The 15,193-nt window shown below is 40.9% G+C and overlaps 1 pseudogene; it reads left to right on the top strand.

Moving 5' to 3' along the window:
* Positions 1–12,916, top strand: part of LOC115148300 (uracil phosphoribosyltransferase homolog) — a 61,297-nt pseudogene extending 48,381 nt beyond the window's left edge.
* Positions 12,917–15,193: the final 2,277 nt, after the last annotated feature.

Here is a 15,193-nt window from a genome sequence, read left to right as displayed (position 1 = left end):
TTAATTTGTCATTATGGGGTATTGTGTGTAGATTGATGGGGGACAAAAAAAAAACAATTTAATCAATTTTAGAATAAGGCTGTAATGTAACAAAATGTGGAAAAAGTCAAGGTGTCTTAATACTTTCCAAATGCACTGTACATCTCTAACCAAAACAGCAAAAGAGAATTGGATAGTATATAAAAAGCCAAAGCCACTTATTTCCCCTTGTCTACAGGTACATTTGGCTTTGAAACCAAACAACCCTGCAGTCACAATGAAGCACATTAACAGGTAGTTGAACAATTGGCAAGCCAGACCCATGCTATATTAAGTGACAGGAAAATGACAGAAATAATAGCAACATTAAAATTACTTTTCTGGAAGAAACCAACTGTTGCGTAACATTCAGGAACCTTTTTGAGAGGAACCAGCCCCTGCCAAGGGACAACTAAGCTAAGCTGGCTCCCCAGCCATGCAGCCAGCCAGGGGAGAGGTTGTCATGAGCAATGCGGTTTTGGTGACTTGGTGCCAATCCAGTGTATTTCAACATGACATCTGGAACTGGCCCTTCACTGCCTGCAGATCAAAACATGGCAGGCACCATGCTGATCACCTCTTGAATAGAAATCAATAAAACAGAGGGGGATAGTTTTCATTCCCTGACACAAAAACATGCTTGTTATCTCTCTCATTCGCTCCCTTTCTCATTACATGTATACACCCTGCTTAAGATGAACCATAGATCGAGACTTTAATTAATATCTTTAAAGACACGTTCAACTAAATTAAAATTGGACGGTGAAATGGTGAAAGAAAATGGTTTAGGAATATGTTGTCTTTGTGATTATTGGCCCGGTCAAATGAAGACCTTTCATTGAAACAGAGCACAGGTCTATTCACAGGCTTTTCACACACATGCAGTATGGTGTTAATCGTTTAGGAGCTACTGCGTGATTGGGGCCATAGGAGCCTTGGGCACATTCTATGGTGTTAATGGTCTGTCGTCAATTTTCATTTGGCCCTCTACTTTGGCAAGGCGCTCTACGGATTTATCACACAATAATCTCATGCCATGAACAATACCTCCCACATTCTTGAAATTCAGTCGCCACCTTTTTCCATACAATAAAGATTCATACAATTCAATCATGTCAGTCAATTTGACAAGAAAGGTTGACGCCACATGAAAGTAAAGGACAGGTGAATGGAATGTAAGTTTCTCTTATCACCAGAGTGCTTTGAAAAGCACTAACTCCCACTCTGCCAATTTTGCTGTCACATACTGGGCTAATAACCCCAGGGGGATGACATCTAATGCTTTAAAATTGGTTTGAAAAGGATATACAAACAACTGTACCGTGAGCAGACATCCTACTCAAAACAGTAAAACAGTTCATTCATCAAAAACATGAATGTTCATCATACATTAAATAGTTAATAAGCATAGTTTGTGATAAGTAAAAGGGAACTGTTTGCACTATCGTGGCATTCCATCCGTATCAAATCAAAAATAAGCTTGATTTATATAGAACATTTCAGACATGAATGCAGTGCAATGCGCTTCACAGGAAAAAACTATGAAAATAAAAACAGAAATATCAATGGCCTCACATTATATCAATCAAATGTATTTATAAAGCCCTTATTACATCAGCAGATGTCACAAAGTGCTGTACAGAAACACAGCCTAAAACCCCAAACAGCAAGCAATGCCGATGTAGAAGCACGGTGGCTAGGAAAACTCCCTAGAAAGACCAGAACCTAGGAAGAAACCTAGAGAGGAACTAGGCTCTGAGGGTCCTCTTCTGGCTGTGCCGGGTGGGGATGAGCATTTACCAATTAAATAAACCACAACAGTAACCTTCCTTCCCCTCACTGACTACAACTCTGAAGGACACAACCTACAGTCTGGTCCAAAAGATCCAACACCATATTTTACAGTAGGTTTGGGGTTATTTTCTGCTTCTCACATCCTTCTTTCGACGCCAAACCCATCATATCAAATCAATTTATAAAGCCCTTCTTACATCAGCTGATATCTCAAAGTTATGTACAGAAACCCAGCCTAAAACCCCAAACAGCAAGCAATGCAGGTGTAGAAGCACGGTGGCTAGGAAAAACTCCCTAGAAAGGCCAAAACCTAGGAAGAAACTAGAGAGGAACCAGGCTATGAGGGTTGGCCAGTCCTCTTCTGGCTGTGCCGGGTGGAGATTATAAGAGAACATGGCCAAAATGTTCAAATGTTCATAGATGACCAGCAGGGTCAAATAATAATAATCACAGTGGTTGTCGAGGGTGCAACAGGTCAGCACCTCAGGAGTAAATGTCAGTTGGCTTTTCATAGCCGATCATTCAGAGTATTTCTACCGCTCCTGCTGTCTATAGAGGGTTGAAAACAGCAGGTCTGGGACAGGTAGCACGTCCGGTGAACAGGTCAGGGTTCCATGGCCGCAGGCAGAACAGTTGTATCTCTCTGGTCACCCCCAAAGCCAATTCCTCCTTTGGCCGTCTCTCCTTCCAGTTCTCTGCTGCCAATGACTGGAACGAACTACAAAAACCTCTGAAACTGGAAACACTTATCTCCCTCACAGATCACTGCACCTGTACATAGCCCATCTATAATTTAGCCCAAACAACTACCTCTTCCCCTACTGTATTTATTTATTTTGCTCCTTTGCACCCCATTATTTATATTTCTACTTTGCACTTTCTTCCACTACAAATCTACCATTCCAGTGTTTTACTTGCTATATTGTATTTACTTTGCCACCATGGCCTTTTTTGCCTTTACCTCCCTTATCTCACCTCATTTGCTCACATTGTATATAGACTTATTTTTCAACTGTATTATTGACTGTATGTTTGTTTTACTCCATGTGTAACTCTGTGTTGTTGTATGTGTCGAACTGCTTTGCTTTATCTTAGCCAGGTTGCAATTGTAAATGAGAACTTGTTCTCAACTTGCCTACCTGGTTAAATAAAGGTGAAATAAAAATAAAAGTTGAAACTGGAGCAGCAGCACGGCCAGGTGGACTGGGGACAGCAAGGAGTCATCACGCCAGGTAGTCCTGAGGCATGGTCCTAGGGCTCAGGTCCCCCGAGAGAGAGAAAGAATTAGAGAGAGCATACTTAAATTCACACAGGACACCAGATAAGAAAGGAGAAATACTCCAGATATAACAGACTGACCCTAGCTCCCCGACACAAACTACTGCAGCATAAATACTGGAGGCTGAGACAGGAGGGGTTGGGAGACACTGTGGCCCCGTCCGACGATACCCCCGGACAGGGCCAAACAGGCAGGATATAACCCCACCCACTTTGCCAAAGCACAGCCCCCACACCACTAGAGGGATATCTCCAACCACCAACTTACCATCCTGAGACAAGGCCGAGTATAGCCCACAAAGATCTCAGCCATGGCACAACCCAATGGGGGGCGCCAACCCACCGCTGGTGTACATGGCTAAAGAGTTTTATTTTCACGTCACCCAACAAATGTAAACGCCTGGAGTTTGCTAACGACATTGGCACTTGGATTGAAACCAGTGGTATGGTCAGATGACATGAAAATGGAGCTCTTTGGCCACGCACACCAGTTGTGGGTTTGGCGACGAAAGGATTTGATAGGCAGAAAATAACTCCATACTTACTGTAAAATATGGTGGTGGATCCTGGGGCCCTAGTTAAAGTTAACAGCATCATGATCTTTACCCAGTACCAGGACATTTTAGCCAAAAACCTGGTTGTCTCTGCCGGGAGGCTAAATCTTGGCCGCAAGTGGATATTCAAGCAAGACAATAACCCCAAGCACACAAATAAATTGTTAACTGAACACAAAATCTACATTTTGCAATGGCCATCTGTCTCCGGACCTGTGGTTTGAATTCATGAGGGCAGTCCATAAGCACATAAGTGCAGGTTCAGAATGGAGGAATGGTCTAAGATCTCTCCCAATGTGTTCTCCATGTATATTGAAAAAGGCTCAGTGCCGTTATCTCGCAGGGTGAGGTATATTGAAAGATATTGAAAACGGGTACAAATAATTTTGACCCCTATCTTTTTTAGAAGAAAAAAATATTACTTTTTAAACAAAACCTCTTTCTCTGCGCAATTGTATTAGTATAAAATAATACAATTTCCCAATTTTTTGGAGCATACAGTATAGCTCAGTATTTTTATTACTTATTTTATACAGTATTTTTTACTAATCTTTATCAAGGGTGTAAATCATTTTGGACTTGACAGTAGGTTGTTCCTTGCTTCTTCTTCTCGTGTGGCAGCATTCCAAATCAGATTTTTCAACACACACACACACACACACACACACACACGTTTGATTTACTATTCTTGTGGGGACCAAATAATTGATTCCCATTCAAAATCCTATTTTCCATAACCTCTAACCCCAAGTGGCTCCCCAAGTGGCGCAGCAGTCTAAGGCAATGCATCTCAGTGCAAGAGGTGTCATTACAGTCCCTGATTTGAATCCAGGCTGTATCACATCCGGCCGTTGCGCACAATTGGCCCAGCGTCGTCTGGGTTTGGCCCCCGGCCTATGCCGTCATTGTAAATAAGAATTTGTTTTTAACTGACTTACTTAGTTAAATAAAAACATGTAAATTAAAAACCTAACTGTAACTCTATAGCTAAATAGCCTTTTTCCTTGTGTGGACCAGCTCATATTGTTTGTTTTACTATACTTGTGAGGACTTCTGGTCCCCACAAGGAAGGTAAAACCAAACACACAGTTAGCAACAGGTGAAAATATGGCTAGGTTTCCATCCAAATTATAGCTAGGTTTCCATCTAAATTGCAACAGATTTTCATGCGAATATTCTCATCTACCTAAAACAATATGAGCATTTTCCCACCAGAGATGTGTTTACATTAAATTACTGTTTGCGGATAAAAGCATGTGCGTGATGACGTAGTGCACATAAAAATAACTTTGACAGTTAAATTCCCATATATAGAATGAAAAATAGAAATTAAATGGGTTTCCATCAGATTTTCAACTCTTCTGATGGTTTTGCCACAAAAACTGTTGGTATATTGGAAATGTCCTCACTCTGGTCTTGGCACATGCATTCTAGCCAACAGCTCGTAGATAAAGTGCAGGAAGGCTACCTACATTATGAGATTATTATGGATAAGAGCGATATTATTTGTATTTGTCAAACGGCAGCCAAGCATCGATCATGTCACCAGAATAATTGTAACGGTCGCCGTACGTAGTGGACCAAGGCTCAGCGGGTTGAGGGCTCATAATGACTTTTATTGAACACAAACAAAACGATCGAACGAACAGGATTGCAGGCTAAAACACACAGCTATGCAACAACAACTTCCCACAAAGGGACAGGTGAAAACAGGCTACCTAAGTATGACTCTCAATCAGCAACAACGATGTACAGCTGTTCCTGATTGAGAGCCATACCAGGCCAACAAAGAAATACACAACATAGACACAACATAGAAATACGAAATAAAGAACATAACCCAAAAACCCCTGAATACTCTAACCAAACACCCCTCTACATAAACACATATACTAACAAACCCCGAACCACATAAAACAAATACCCCCCTGCCACGTCCTGACCAAACTACAATAACAAATAACCCCTTTACTGGTCAGAACGTGACAATAATACCCTCGATATTTATTCCAAGCTCATTACCTTGCACATTCACCACCCTGTGAAGTTCATCATCATTTATTTCATCTGTAGCCTAATAAACTGCATGTTTTCCCAAGTCGTAGTGGTAGGACCACACAACATAACATCGCGTGACTCGAAGTTTGCTTCGATATGATGGTTATTAATGTGTTTATCAATATTTGCGCATAAAGGCGTTTCCACCGCCATTACTCGCATAATTAATTTTACCGACACATAAAGATCCTACCATGTCGAACGACCAAATTATCCTTCGGCATTTATAAATTGTACCGGCATTTCATGTTTCCATCAGCCCGGTCGTGACTTTTTTCGTGGACAGATAATTCATCTGGATAAAATGGTTGGATGGAAACGTGTTTAGTGAGCTTCAACCGAAAACTCATCAGTTGTGAGAATATCACCAGTACTAATGTCCTTTCTGAAAGTTGAATCCGTAGTGCTACAAGACAGAACAGCAATTCAGGTTCCAGATGATCGGGGTACTTGTCTGTTAATAGAGACACAAGCAAGCAGGCAGGCAGAGGGATACCAACATGACTATATACTCTGCCGCCTATTGTCTAACGCAGCTGCCACTGGGACGACTGCGGTCGCAGATGCAAGTGCAACTTCCTCTAATCCAGGCAATATGGCACCCTACAACTGTAACACGGTGTTAATATATCTAATCTAAAAATAAACTAATTTACGAAAGCACTCCTGAAAGAAAACGAAACCTTCTAAACTAAACCTCCAAAGACCAAACATCACTACTAAATTAAGTGATGATGAGTCTATTTTCCTCAAGAGGGTAGAGATTTGTTGAACTATTGTCAGGTGATCAATTTGAAAGATCTTCCATGTTCATTATTGGAACCATGTTACAAAAAAATACTGATCGTTTTTTCGAGAGTACATTTTTGTCCATGATTTATGCCGCGTTCAAGTGCTAGTCGGAACTAAGAAACTCGGAAATGTCCGACTTGCTAAATGGTTGATCGCCTCTAACCATCCAACCACCGACTGTTTGCTGATTGCTGTTGCTCTAAAACAGAGAAGAGGCGAAGCGAGAGGTTTCACTTTAGCCTAAATCTGTACTAAATAAGCCCAATGCGTTTCTATGGACCTTATTTTGGACCGAAGCTTGTGGACCTTTGGCAAATCGTTGTAGGCCACTTGACTATCACTATCATCATCATCATCATCATCTCTCCCATTGTATCGTAGGCATTAAAAATAGTCTCATGCACTCATTGACAGAATGCGCCCTCAAGCGGTCCAGACGCACAGTAATTCTGGCAATTCAGAGGTGAGAATTAGGTGTGACCTAATTTCCTGTTTATGTGCCTGTAGCTTCATGCTAATAACAGTATTTTTTGCTACCTCCACCCAGAAACGATGAAGACAAAAAATGTCTACCAAGACATTAATATGAATAGCAAAAGGATATAGCGCTTAAACTGCTTATTTAACTATTTAACGTGTTCTTTATTCAATGAGAACGTATTTTGACAACGGATTCCTAGTACGGAAATCCAAATGCCTTGCAAAATCAGCAGCTGAACAACAATGAGCAGCACCAAGCAAGTTCGGTTTAATAGCTGCGGCATCAGCGTCCTGCCAGTATCGCATAGAGATGCAGAGGTCTCTGAAATTTGAGATCATGAGTTCAACAATGAACTACCGAGGAAGATTGGACCGAATTACCAAATACGAGAATTACAGACCATCATTAGAGACAAGTGAGCAATCTTTTGTCAGTACATAATAATACCGCAGAGTGCGTGTCTGGCACTGGGTATTGATCTGTATTATCATGCACCATGACTGTTTAATAATGTGGAAATTACACATTGTATACCAAGTGAATGGCCAATCGACACCATGTTACTATTTATAACTGTCATATTACACTGGACTTATAGTACCAGTCAAAAGTTTGGACACACCTACTCATTCAAGGGTTTTCCTTAATTTTTTACTATTTTCTACATTGTAGAATAATAGTGAAAACATCAAAACTATGAAATAACACATATGGAATCATGTAGTCACCACAAAAGTGTTAAACAAATCAAAATATATTTGAGATTTGAGATTCTTCAATGTAGCCACACTTTGCCTTAATGACAGCTTTGCACACTCTTGACATTTTCTCAACCACCTTCATGAGGAATGGTTTTCCAGCTGTCTTGAAGGAGTTCCCATATATTCTGAGCACTTGTTGGCTGCTTTTCCTTCACTCTGCGGTCCAACTGATCCCAAACCATCTCATTTGGGTTGAGGTTGGGTGATTGTGGAGGCCAGGTCATGTTGCAGCATTCCATCACTCTCCTTCTTGGTCAAATAGCCCTTAACTTCTCAGGGCTGTGTGGGACACTACCGTCCCACCCACGGTTCACACTATTCGACAGCCAGTGAAAAATCAGAGCGCCAAATTCAAAACAACAAAATGTCATAATTCAAAGTTCTCAAACATACAACTATTTTACACCATTTTAAAGATAAAACTCTCCTTAATCCAACCACATTGTCCAATTTCAAAAAGGCTTTACGGCGAAAGCATAAAGTTAGATTATGTCAGGACAGTGCCAACACAAGAAAAACCCCACAACCATTTTCCAAGCAGGAGAGGGGTCACAAAAACCAGAAATACAGCTAAAATTAAGCACTAACCTTTGACGATCTTCATCAGATGACACTCCTAGGACTCAATGTTACGCAATACATGTATGTTTTGTTCGATAAAGTTCATATTTATATCCAAAAAACCCATTTTACATTGGCGCGTGATGTTCAGAAAATATTTTTCCTCCAAAACTGCCGGTGAATCAACACAACAATTTACAAAAATACTCATCATAAACGTTGATAAAATATTAAACTGTTATTCAAAGAATTATAGATAAACATCTCCTGAATGCAACCGCTGTGACAGATTTCAAAAAAGCTTCACGGGGAAAGCACACTTTGCAATAATCTGAGTACGGCGCTCAGAAAAATACAACAGGCAATACAGATACCCGCCATTTTGGAGTCATCTAAAATTATAAATATTCACTTACCTTTGATGATCTTCATCAGAAGGCACTTCCAGGAATCCCAGGTCCACAATAAATGTTTTTTGTTCGATAAAGTCCATAATTTATGTCCAAATACCTCCTTGTTGTTAGCGCGTTCAGTAAGCTACTCCAAATGTAGGAAGCGCGCCAATAATTTCACGACGAAAAGTCAAAAAAAGTTATATTTACGTTTGTTGAAACATGTCAAACGTTGTATAGCATCAATCTTTAGGGCCTTTTTAACATAAAACTTCAATTATATTCCAACCGGACGATTCCAATGTCTTTAAAAACGTTATGGAACACAGCTACCTCCTCACGTGAATGCGTGCCACAAAACTCATGTCATTTTCTGAGTCACCAACTTCCCGGCCTTCTTATTCGCTCTGTGTTCACCACAAAAGCCTGAAACTAGGTTCTAAAGACTGTTGACATCTAGTGGAAGCCTTAGGAAGTGCAAAATGAACCCTAAGTCACTGTGTGTTAGATAGGCAATGACTTGAAAAGACTACAAACATCAGATTTTCCACCTCCTGGTTGGATTCTTCTCAGGTTTTTACCTGCCATATGAGTTCTGTTATACTCACAGACATCATTCAAACAGTTTTAGAAATGTCAGAGTGTTTTCTATCCAAATCGACTAATAATATGCAAATATTTGACTCTAGGCCCGAGTATTAGGCAGTTTACTCTGGGCACGCTTTTCATCCGAAATCGAAAATACTGCCCCCTATACCTTAAAAAGTTTTAAGGCTTGCCATAACAAAGGGGTTGAATACTTATTGACTGAAGACATTTCAGTTTTTTGTTTTTAATTAATTTGTAAAAAATTCGATAAACAATTCCACTGACATTATGGGGTATTGTGTGTAGGCCAGTGACAGAAAATCTAAATTGAATCAATTTTAAATCCAGGCTGTATGGCAACAAAATATGGAAAAAGTCAAGGGGTGTGAATACTTTCTGAAGGCACTGTATGAATGAATGACATTTTATTTTTTGTCAAATCGCCAGTTGGCAACCCATCCCTTATGTGATTAATTGACAAACAAACTTCACAATAATTCACTATGATAATTCAGTGATAATTCGTCTTCCAGTGTTCTCTGCCGTGTGCATCGCATAAAGAGTGATGTGCACCACGTCATTGCTCACTCTCTTGCTCTGCTTTGTGTGTATTTTTCTAGCTGTCACTCAAAATGGTGAGGAGCTGAAGCTCATTGGCTAGAACTCTAATGCTAAGGGGCTGGCCCACATTGGGGAAAATGGTGTAGCACAGCTTCCAGAAAACAGTCGCTTTCAAACTAGAGATTTTGTGAATGACTCATTTGTATAATGCACACTGTATTGTTTTGACCCACTCTGTTTTTTCACAGATCAGAGTAGTGGTTGAAGAGGGACTCAATCAGCTGCCATACAGCGAGTGTACAGTGACCACTCCCACAGGTTAGACATATTGAGTGAAATTCGTTTGAAATTATAGAAATTGGGCAAATATTATGCATTACTGTAAAATGTCTCACCAAGACCAGAACTGACTATTTTAATCTCTCTCTCTCTCTCTCTCTTTCTCTCTCTCTCTCTCTCTCTCCCAACTCTTCCTTCAGGGCATAAGTATGATGGCGTGAAGTTTGAGAAAGGCAACTGCGGTGTCAGCATTATGAGAAGCGGTAAGACACTGATTATATAGGAGATTAAAGGAAAATTACATCTGAATTGGTCTCTGACTAGAATCGCTGACTGGTAGATTTGCCTATAAGCACCTGACATACATAGTACGATCAGTCACTGTTTGACTTATCAGTTGCTCATCATTACTACGTCTTGTATGAGGTTTCATTTGAATGAACTGAGTGGAATTCAACGTCTATCCATTTGTGTGTGTTTGTGTGTGTGTGTGTAGGCGAGGCCATGGAGCAGGGACTCAGAGACTGCTGCCGGTCCATCCGTATCGGTAAGATCCTCATCCAGAGTGACGAGGACACCCAGAAGACCAGTTTACAACGCCAAGTTCCCCCTAGATATCAACAGGAGGAAAGTCCTCCTAATGTATCCCATTCTCACTAAGTATGGATCATCATGTCAAGTATGGATCACCAACAGACTCAATACAGTACTAACTCCTCCTCAGGACAAAGAGTTCAGGTGAAGTGTCGCTCTGCCCTGGGCCCAAGGAACTGTGCTGTTGGAGTCATTTTTTGAATGAACCAGAAATTAGGACTAAATTGCTCCCGTTAGCAAGGCAATAGTGTAGTAGTCATGGGCATCCCCTGTTTTTATGAAGAACACTTGACAGTGAGACTTTTCCACATGATTTGCTCTTTGCAACACGATTTCTGTTAAATTACACCTTCCAGCTAAGATAATTGTGGGAAGGTGTCTTTTATTCAGCTCTGAAAATGACCTTGGTAGGTAGCGTGCTTCATATTTTTCAGCATCATTTACCCCAGGCAGATAATTACACGTTTCTGAGGGAAACCATAAAGAGCTCACTGGACGGCAATGAAAATTATGAATAGGCCAAATGGAGCCACTGAGAGTGAAGTAATGGTCATCTTTTTGTCCACTAACTAGCATCCCTCTCTGGGAGGATGAAAACCTGCCTTGAGACAGATCAAAATGACATTTTGTTCTTTTATAGAAAGTATCAGCAGATGAGTCGTAGTAATGATCACATAAGGCTAATACTAAGCACAGACTTTTCTTCAAGACTTCATTAATGTTGCCTGTTCCTCGGTCAAGTCACTGTGATGTCTGTCCTGTTTTTATGCTATCTAATATACATCATGTTCTGCCTTCAGGTACAGGTAACAGTGATTGAGGCTGTGAAAGTTTTGACTGAACATGGTCTCTGAGCCACTTCTCCACCCCTCACGGTGCTCCTCACCTATGTAACACTGCCTCACCTATAGTCCCTAGCTTAATATGGAAGTAGCCTCCATAAGGCTCAACATTCTAGGGTTTCATTCTACACCCTGTTTTCTATTCATTCAGGGCTCTATTTGTAACTGCGCAAGTGTGAAGCGCGTGTTATTTCGCAATTTCGTCATGCAAAACTGACACAGTGGCATTTTCCAGCCTTAACGCCAGGTTCGGCAATTTACCCTTTTAACATCAGCTTGCTTGCGCTAAGGTGGGAGGGGTGGCCATATTTGAGGCTTGTTTTTAAGGACACACCTCAAATATGGCCATCGGGCGAGGGGCACTCTATGAAAATAGGGATGGATAGCCTACTTGAACAAGCCAAATGCAGGCATGTGAATTGTGAATAATTAAAAAGCATTAGAGCAAAAACCCTCCAAAATATTTCAAAGCACTCACAGTAGACCATTTGAACCCCCTTTTATTTATAGGCTACTTTTGGCTAATGGCCAGGACAAAAAGACACACCTATGCGTTGCTGCTAAACCAGCCTTAATTAAGGGGGAGGGCAGGCTATGCTTGGCTTTTAATCAAATTAAACAAGATTGGGGGAAACCAATAGTATTTTTATGTTTATAATTACGAGATTCACCAGCACAAAAGGCACACCTCTCTTTCCATGGGCACCGAGCTTTTAAAACTTCCCATTAACGCTGCTTGAAATTGTAACTTTTGCGCTTGTTTTTAAGGACATACCTGTTCAAGTGCAATGCTTTTATCATGTTGCTCCCGCTGCCGGTTGTCATGCACACCTGTCTGTCTTCGTGTGTCTTTGAGACCCTGGGCTATTAATTCACTGGTATGGTCATCGGGGAAGTATGACGTCTTGAGGCATACATTAAGCAATGTCCATTTTTCATCTATATAGTGGACTGTCAAGCTTAGGTATGGCTCCGACATTCTGCTCGACCATAGATCGGTTGTGGTGGAAAAGACACATTAGCCAGCTTCTTAGTGACTCTTTGGCGAGTAGCAATGTATAACCGCGGCAATGCTTCTTCCGCAAAATACTTGCGGCTTGGTAGCTGATATTTGGGGTCAATTGTGTTTATCAGCTTTTTGAAGCCAGGCTTCTCCACTGTATAGATGGGGACCATATCTTTTGCTATGTGATAGGTCACCGCATCTGTTATCTCCTTCCACCTCAAACTTTTCTTGTCATATGGGATGATGTTTGAAAATTATGCGGCTATGGTATATTTAAGCAGTAAGGCCTGAGGCCAAAGGCTGTTCTTATGAACGACACAAAATAAATGTACATGTTATTCAATCATTTCATTCAAACTGCTTGCGAGCGTCTGTGTAGCCAGGCACTAAAATACAACTTGGTTCTATTTTTTATGCATGATGCGCCGCAAGTCCCGCCTCTCCCATCTCTTCATTGGTTTTAGGAGCATATACCCACATGGGTGATTTTAAATCTGAACTGAGGTCCAGACTCCAGCCCAGTTGGTGGTGGCTTCCTCATTGTAGAATGCCTGCCGCTACACTTCATGGGCATGGTTACAACTTGGGGAAAGGATGTTCAGGATTGTGATTTGTGGACAACTTTTGTGCATGTGTTGTGACACCGTTGGGGCATGGTTCGGTTCACTATGGGTTGACAGAGCAAGATATTGCATTTGCCAACGTTATAACTCAAACACTCATAAAAACAACAAAACCTTGATTCTTGCCATACAGCCATTTGGTATAAGTCACAAAAACATACAGTACCAGTCAAATATATTGATTTAATTTGAATGTAGAGTACCAGTCAAAAGTTTGGACACCTACTTATTCAAGGGTTTTTCTTTATTTTTACTATTTTCTACATTGTAGAATAATAGTGAAGACATCAAAACTATAAAATAACACATATGGAATCATGTAGTAACCAAAAAAGTGTTAAACAAATCAAAATGTATTTTATATTTGAGATCCCTCAAAGTATCCACCCTTTGCCTTGATGGCAGCGTTGCACACTCTTGGCATTTCAATTAACAGGTGTGCCTTGTTAAAAGTGAATTTGTGGAATTTCTTTCCTTCGTAATGCGTTTGAGACAGTCAGTTGTGTTGTGACAAGGTAGGGGTGGTATACAGAAGATAGCCCTATTTGGTAAAAGACCAAGTCCATATTATGGCAAGAACAGCTCAAATAAGCAAAGACAAAACGAGAGGCCACCATTACTTTAAGACATGAAGGTCAGTCAATACGGAACATTTCAAGAACTTTGAAAGTTTCTTCAAGTGCAGTCGCAAAAACCATCAAGCGCTATGATGAAACTGGCTCTCAAGAAAGGAAGACCCAGAGTTATCTCTGCTGCAGAGGATAAGTTAATTAGAATTACCAGCCTCAGAAATTGCAAATAAATAAATAAATGCTTCACAGAGTTCAAGTAACAGACACATCTCAACATCAACTGTTCAGAGGAGACTTCGTGAATCAGGCCTTCATGGTCGAATTGCTGCAAAGAAACCACTACTAAAGGACACCAATAAGAAGAAGAGACTTTCTTGGGCCAAGAAACACGAGCAATGGACATTAGACCAGTGGAAATCTGTCCTTTGGTCTGCTGGTTCCAACCGCCGTGTCTTTGTGAGACGCAGAGTAGGTGAACGGATGATCTCCGCATGTGTGGTTCCCACCGTAAAGCATGGAGGAGGTGGTGTTATGGTGTGGGGGTGCTTTACTGGTGACACTGTCTGTGATTTGTTTAGAATTCAAGGCACACTTAACCAGCATGGCTACCACAGCATTCTGCAGCGATACGCCATCCCATCTGGTTTGGGCTTAGTGGGACTATCATTTGTTTTTCAACAGGACAATGACCCAACACACCTCCGCTGTGTAAGGGCTATTTTACCAAGAAGGAGAGTGATGGAGTGCTGCATCAGATGACCTGGCCTCCACAATCCCCCGACCTCAACCAAATTGAGATGGTTTGAGATGAGTGCTCAGCATATGTGGGAACTCCTTCAAGACTGTTGGAAAAGCATTCCAGGTGAAGCTGGTTGAGAGAATGCCAAGACTGTGCAAAGCTGTCATCAAGGAAAAGGTTGGCTATTTGAAGAACCACAAATATAAAATAGATTTTGATTTGTTTAACACTTTTTTGGTTACTACATGATTCCATATATGTTATTTCATAGTTTTGATGTCTTCACTATTATTCTAAAATGTAGAAAATAGTAAAAATAAAGAAAAACCCTTGATTGAGTAGATGTTCTAAAACATTTGACCAGTAGTGTATTTAGCCATGGAGCATGTTCTGATTGGCCAGTGAGGGGCCAAGCTTTGACACAAGCCTTGACACACCCACAACTTGTTTATCAAAACCCAGGCCTTTCGCGCCATCACCAGCTACTGCACCCTTAATTCCGGCTGTGAAAATAGCAATGATTACTGACACACTCCCAAACCTATAACGCTACCACCAGCGCTAAGATTTACCATGGCATTAGGTTTGTTAAAATAGATCCCTCAGTCTTATTGAAAGCACTGTAAGTCTAATGGTTGTGTCCATCATTCAAGAGTTCCCAGAGATCACCATACTGACCACCGAGGTGTACCCTGTGGCT

Source organism: Salmo trutta, chromosome 15, assembly GCF_901001165.1.
Source record: "Salmo trutta chromosome 15, fSalTru1.1, whole genome shotgun sequence".
Classification (NCBI taxonomy): Eukaryota; Metazoa; Chordata; class Actinopteri; order Salmoniformes; family Salmonidae; genus Salmo; species Salmo trutta.
This window is presented reverse-complemented; position numbering and strand designations above follow the sequence as displayed.